This window comes from Coenobita brevimanus, chromosome 82 (assembly GCF_032717465.1).
Source record: "Coenobita brevimanus isolate Jiangsu-jjx chromosome 82, ASM3271746v2, whole genome shotgun sequence".
Taxonomy (NCBI): Eukaryota; Metazoa; Arthropoda; class Malacostraca; order Decapoda; family Coenobitidae; genus Coenobita; species Coenobita brevimanus.
In genome coordinates this window covers 5,460,001-5,467,030 of record NC_137035.1, presented here as the reverse complement: position 1 = coordinate 5,467,030, position 7,030 = coordinate 5,460,001, and positions in this window count along the sequence as shown.

The window sequence follows — 7,030 nt, the reverse complement described above, 5'->3', positions numbered from 1 at the left end:
CTGTGGCACGCATTTTGAAACACTTCTACTGGCCAGGTATCTTCAGGGATGTTTCCTGGTATTGTAAGTCTTGTCACACCTGTCAAGTTATGGGGAAGTGTAATCAGACCGAAAAGGTTGCACCTCTAGTTCCCATTCCTCCTTTTGAGGCGCCTTTCACCCGTGTGTTGGTGGATATTGTGGGCCCTCTTCCTAAGACTTCTTCAGGATTTTCTTATGTGTTGACCCTGATTGATATGGCTACTCGTTATCCTGAAGCCATTCCACTTAGAAACATCTCAGCAAAGAACGTGGTTAAGGAAATGCTAGGGTTCTTCACAAAGTTTGGTCTGCCCAAGGAGGTACAGTCAGACCGGGAAGTAATTTCATGTCAAACGTTTTCAACCAGTCTCTGAAAGAGTTGGGCATCACCCAGATCACGTCTTCAGCTTACCATCCCCAGACCCAAGGAGCGTTGGAGAGATATCATCAAACACTCAAATCGATGCTCAAGAAATACTGTTTGGAACATCAGAAAGACTGGGATAAAGGTCTTCCATTCGTCGTATTTGCCGCAAGAGAATCTCCAAATGAATCACTGGGCTTCTCACCTTTTGAACTACTGTTTGGCCATGAAGTAAGAGGACCCCTTAAGTTACTCAAGGAATGCTGGCTGTCGGAGGAAGATGACGTCAACCTGCTGGAGTATGTGATGAATTTCAAAGAACGGCTGTCCACTGCTTTACAGCTGGCGAGAGAGAATTTAGGAGCTGCTCAGGAGAAGATGAAGACTTGGTATGATAAGAAGTCCAGGTTACGCCACTTTCAGCCAGGAGATCAGGTTTTGATTCTGCTACCAGTTCATGGGCAACCTCTTCAAGCCAAGTTTAGTGGCCCTTATTTCGTGGAGAAGAAACTCAGTGATGTCAACTATGTCATCACCACACCAGATCGTAGAAAGAGCAAGCAACTATGTCACATCAACATGCTAAAGTTATATCACAGGCGGGACGAAAATAATCCAGTCTGCACTGTAGCTGTTCCACCCGAGTCTGCAAGTGAAGCTCTCCCATGCAGTATGAGCCTGAGTGATAGTTTGGGGAAGAATCCTGATATCATGAATGATCTCCAGACTAAGCTTTCTCATCTACCTCCCAAGGAAAGGCAGGAGTTTTCGGCATTACTGCAGGAGTACCCGCAAGTGTTCCGTGCCACTCCAGGAAGAACCACTGTGTTGATGCATGATGTCGATGTTGGAGACGCAAAGCCAATTAAATTGCCTCCTTACCGTGTGAACCCAGTGAAAGTTCCTCTCATCCAGAAGGAGCTTGGCTACCTGTTGGACCACAAGATGATTGAGCCCTGTCAGAGCGAGTGGAGTTCTCCTGTCACTCTAGTCCCTAAGCCAGGTGGGTCACAGAGGCTTTGCATCGACTACAGACGTGTTAATCAGATAACTAAAACAGACACTTACCCTCTCCCTCGTGTAGAAGATTGCATAGACAAGATCGGAAAGGCTGGGTACATAAGTAAGTTTGATTTGTTAAAGGGATACTGGCAAGTACCTATGACTGAACGTGCTAGGGAGATCTCATGTTTTGTAACACTAGGAAAGACATTTGCATGTTCTGTAATGCCATGTACAGATTGTTTTAGAGTAATAAGAAATTTCCTTTGTAAATTTCTTTTTCTTTGTGGGGAGGTGTTACATAGCCTATGATTTCATCATCCTTTGTGTAATTTTAACGCTCAGTATGCTGCATGTTTGATCACGAGCGTGTTCTGCCTCAGTCCCCCCCTTCTACCGTTATAGTAGAGTAAGTCGTTCTCTCTGTTATACTTTGCGGGATTTTCAGCTCTCTGTCCCCATGGCTTCATTTGCGCGTCCCTCTTACAAGTTGTATCAAGCTCTGCCAGCCCCTATATAATGAGCTCAGTCTCTGCATCATTGCCACTTAGATCTGCTTCTCATTTTGTTCACATCTCTGTCCTCCCCTGTACAGATATTATTGTTGTGAGTGCTCAAGAAATCTCCAAACATCTAGCAGCTGTGTGTAATTTGAGTATCTGTTGTATTTTTTCTTGTACTGTATAGCATAAGGTTGGTTCTTGGGCCTAGTGGGGTTTTTGATTGATGTTGGGTTTTATGTCAGTCATTTTTGATAATAGTTTGTATCTGTAATAATTATCTGGCATTCACTGAGTATTATCTGGTATCTCATTTTATCAGGGCTGACTTAGATAAATTTACTCTTGCTAATTTCGTGTTAATAGAGGCTATTGCAGTTAACCATATATTTAACCTGTTTATTTGCCATTACATTATCCTTATGAGTCCTGAATGTTTTGTTGTTAGTTTGAGCATTAAACTTTAACTTGTAATTTTACCTAACTCTTTTGTTTTGAACCTGGAACTTTACGGGACAGTAGTGATTTTTAGCATTCTCACTTAAAGTGTACGTTATCTTTCTCTGTTCCGTAACAGTGTGTGTGTGTGTGTGTATGTGTGTGTGTGTGTGTGTGTGTGTGTGTGTGTGTGTGTCATGGTTTAGATACAACATTGTTTAGCTCCGTATGTACCAAAAAAATTTCCGAGACTAAAAAAATACGCAAAAAAAAAAAAAAAAATCTCGTCTACTGTCAACAGCAAGATAAAAAGAATAATTTACTCGTGTTAAAGACCCATAACCTAACCCAAACGAGGGATATTTGCCTATAACCAGTGTGTAATGATGAGGTTATTAAATTTTTGGGCATGACTGTGCGTGAAAAACATGTATATATAAATTCTGAATGGTGAGATGGAGTGTGTGAACGATATTGTGAACGACAGGTGATATGGTTGTTGTGTTTCTCTCTCTCTCTCTCTCTCTCTCTCTCTCTCTCCCCCAATGATACGTAAATATACAAACGAGAAGCCAGACAGACGGACAGACAGACAGATATATAAACCTGGAAATAGAGACAGATAGACAGACATGCAGAAACAGAAAAACAGACAGACAGAAAGACAGACAGACAGGCAAATAGACAAACAGACAGACGGATAATAGTCCTGCTAATTGCAAAATACGCTTGCAAACCCCTCCTGCAACAGCCCTACTAAAGCTATGGGTTAATTGTTTTGCAAAATGAGCAGATTTCGCAGTTTTATGTTTCATTTTGTTTGATTAAAATATATTGGGAAAAAGGAAGATTTTATTCTATTTGTTGAGAGAGAGAGAGAGAGAGAGAGAGAGAGAGAGAGAGAGAGAGAGTTTCACTAATATATAAGGCCAAATAATGATCAACACACAAATTCCGAAAATACGATAATGCAGAAAAAAATGATAATAGTATTAGAAGAATAACAACACGAGACCTCAAAAAAAAAAAAAAAAAGGAAAGAATGAGGTAGAAAATAAAAAAAAACTAAAAAAAAAGAAAACCAAAGGGAAAAGAAAACTGAATCGAAAAGCCAAAAAAGCCAAAATGAAAACTAAGTCGAAAAGAGAGAACAATAAAAAATGAAAACAGTTGAAAGCACAGAAAAAGTCAAAGTAAATAAAAACACAGAAAAACAAAGGAAAAATGAAAACACTCGAAAGAGAGAGAGAGAGAGAGAGAGAGAGAGAGAGAGAGAGAGAAAAGCAAAATTATTCCTTACCATAGAATCCCTCTTGTGGTCCAGTGGGTAGCGTGTTGTGTATTCTGTTTAGAGGGAAGGTGGTTCGATCCTAGTCAGTGGGGGCCGGAAAACTAATCTCCGGAGTAAAGAGAACAATTATTTGGTTATAATATGTTTTGGTACATTTCAGTAAAGAGGACATTCATCTTCTTGTTATTCATTTACTTTGTTTTATTTCAGTAAGAAGAAGTTGCTTAGCTAGTTATTTTCATACAATTTCAGCCAAAGATAAAGCTATTTGGTTTTTATTCACATATTCTGTTACATTCAGTTAAATAATCAGTAATTATTAATAAAATTTGTTATATTTCAGTGAAGGGAACAGTTTACCCAGTCATATATTTAATTCTGTTATATTCCCAAAGCGAAAGAATATACATAGCTAGAGAGGTAGATAGATAGACAGATAGATGACTGGATGGACTACCAACTGTTATTGTTCTTTGTATTCCAGGCTTGTCATTTCAAAATCACTATTCTCAAAACACTTTCCTTTTCCTCACATCCGTTATTACCACTGTTACTCTTTATTGTCACTAGTTATTTCCTCATTTTCTTTACTTTCTTTATTGTCGCACCTCCTGTATTGCTCTTCTTACTGTATATCATCATTAGTTCTATCTATCTATTGCCAGACCCCTCAATCCCGTTTGGGGTGGCCACAAACAAATCGCCTCCAAGTCGCCCTGTCCCCCGCCATTTCACTGCCCTGCTCGCAACTCACACCCCACTCTCTCATATACCTCCCCATCCCATCTCTCCATCTCATCCTCGGCCTCCCCCTCCCTCTTCCCCCCTCCACCTCACTCACATACACTCTCTTCGTCAGTCTTTCACCCTCCATCCTCTCCACATGGCCAAACACCTCAGTGTGTTCCTCATAACGCTTCCTATCACATCCACATCATTAGTTATTTTTATTTATCTTTTAACATCCCTAACTACTATTGTTATATACTGTTATCATTCTTTATGTAATTTCAGTGACCCGAAGCCTCAGTCTAGGAAATTAATGATTTGATGGGAATGTGCGTGAGAGGGGGAAAAGAGAGGAAGAGGGAGGAAAGAGAAGAGAGAGGGGAGACAGGAAGGGGAAGAAATAGGGAGGGGGAACAGGAAGGGGAGGAGAGGCAGGAAAGAGAAGAAGGGTGGAATAGAGCGGAAGAGAGAGAGAGAGAGAGAGAGTATAGCGAATAACCAATAATCACTGTGGTGGAGAGTGAAAGTGAGAGGGGAAGGTGAGGGGAGGATTTTGTGAGAACAGGAACCGTGAAGAGAGAGAGAGAGAGAGAGAGAGAGAGAGAGGGAGGGAGGAAGGAAGGGGGAGAGAATTTTAGAATATTACTATGCCACAGAATCAAAGATGCGTAAAACACACACACACACACACACACACAATCCCTCTCTCCTCCCGTCTCTCTCTCTCTCTCTCTCTCTCTCTCTCTCTCTCTCTCTCTCTCTCTCTCTTGCCACACCTCGCATATTGTCTAGCCGCCTGACTGTGAAAATAAATACAGAAATAAAGACTAATAACGACAGGGAGAGACCATCAACATCTGTGGTAAAACTATGTCATTTGGGCTGGACAAAAAAAAAATGTAGGCAGGGTTGGGGAGAAACTGAATGACCTCATACAGACACACGCACGTACTTCAAACACGTGGCACACACACACACACACACACACACACACACAGGTATCTGAGGAACGAGACCTCTGGCAGACAGCAGTATGTCACATAATACACGCTATGATACCGTAGACTTTTGAGACTACTAGTAAATCCTACGCTTCTGATCGGGGAATACACGATTAGATTATCAATACGTAAGTCAACAAATAAATAAGATAGATAGATAGACAGATAGATAGATACAAAGACAGCTGGTATGTTGGCGTAGTGTGGTGCATGTGATAGGGTGTGTGGCTCGACCGTTTAATGTGACTACTTTCATTGTATATTCTCACGCCAGCGCTCAGTGCCCTCCAGACATTCTCACCTCACATGCTTAATACACATTAGTCCCGGGGGCTTCCTACTCTCCACACAGAATTTTCAGTCCATCGCTGGGAACTTTCGTCATTCACAGCAAGCAGGTGGTTTGATATCCATGTCCGCAAGTGTGCTGAGCAGGTGAGAAGTACCCAGTTAGCCTCTGTGTGTGTGTGTGTGTGTGTGTGTGTGTGTGTGTGTGTGTGTGTGTGTGTGTGTGTGGAGGGTGGGGGTGAGGTGAGGATCAGGTAAGGGGTGGTGGTGGGGGAAGGGGTTAATAGGTGGTGTCACTGTTCCCACCGCGTCTGTACCCAACCCCCTCTATTCCCACACACTGTACCCACCCCATCACCCCCTTCCCACCTTACCTACCATACTCAGCGTCACCCCACCGACATCATCACTCCACAACACCCCACTTCACCCTCCCACACCTTCCCTACTGTATCAAGCCTGTCACCCTAACTCACCCCTTCCCACACATACCATCACCCCTCCACATCTTACCTACCACACCTAACCTTGCACCCCACCACATCCCACCCCAAGACATTCTCCCACCCTTTGCCATCCTCCCTGTCACCCCAATTCCACCCCACCTGTACCCCACACACCCCATCACCCCTCTCAACTTGACCAACCATACCTAACCTTTCACCCCACTCCATTCCACCCCACTGATCTCTTCACACTCCACCCTCTGTACCCAGACCATCATAATTACAACAAAAACCGCAGAAGACTTTTACATGAACGTGCGAGGGTCATTTTGAAAGTCCTGTGATGGCTGTTGGCTAATAATTAATAGTTCCTTGTTAGAATGAATTAGTTACGTATAGTAGCTAAGGGAAGTATCTAAGAGGGTGAGGTTGAAGATTTCCAAAATGATACGTTCAGTACGGTGCATCCAGGGAGAGATAGAATGGTTTTACATTTGTTTTACTTGACAGTCGTTTGACTGTCTCTGTCTGAGAGGTAATTATGAAGCTACGTGTTTACAGGTGAATCAATCAGGTGGAGCAGGATTCCATGGCTTGAATGGTGAATGAATGGGGGTGTGGCTCATTTTACTGGGTATGAAGCTGATTAGTTCTCCCACTGTCGTATTCTTTCCTTTTCCTAGTTTTCCGTACCGTACATCGCCCCACCTGCGGCAGGCAAAGACGTGGAATGATATTGATGATGATTATGATTTTTTTTTTGTATGCAAGGAAGAAAGAAAAAAAAAGGCTGCAAGTCCTCAAAATTTCCTCTCCTAGAAAAATTTAAGTCAAAGACAAATTCAAGATCACTTCACTTCAAGATACGTGGACGCACTGAGCTAAACAGACTGGAGGTCATAGGCAAAGGGGAATACAGACGGAGGAAGACAGTACCAAATACCAAGTGT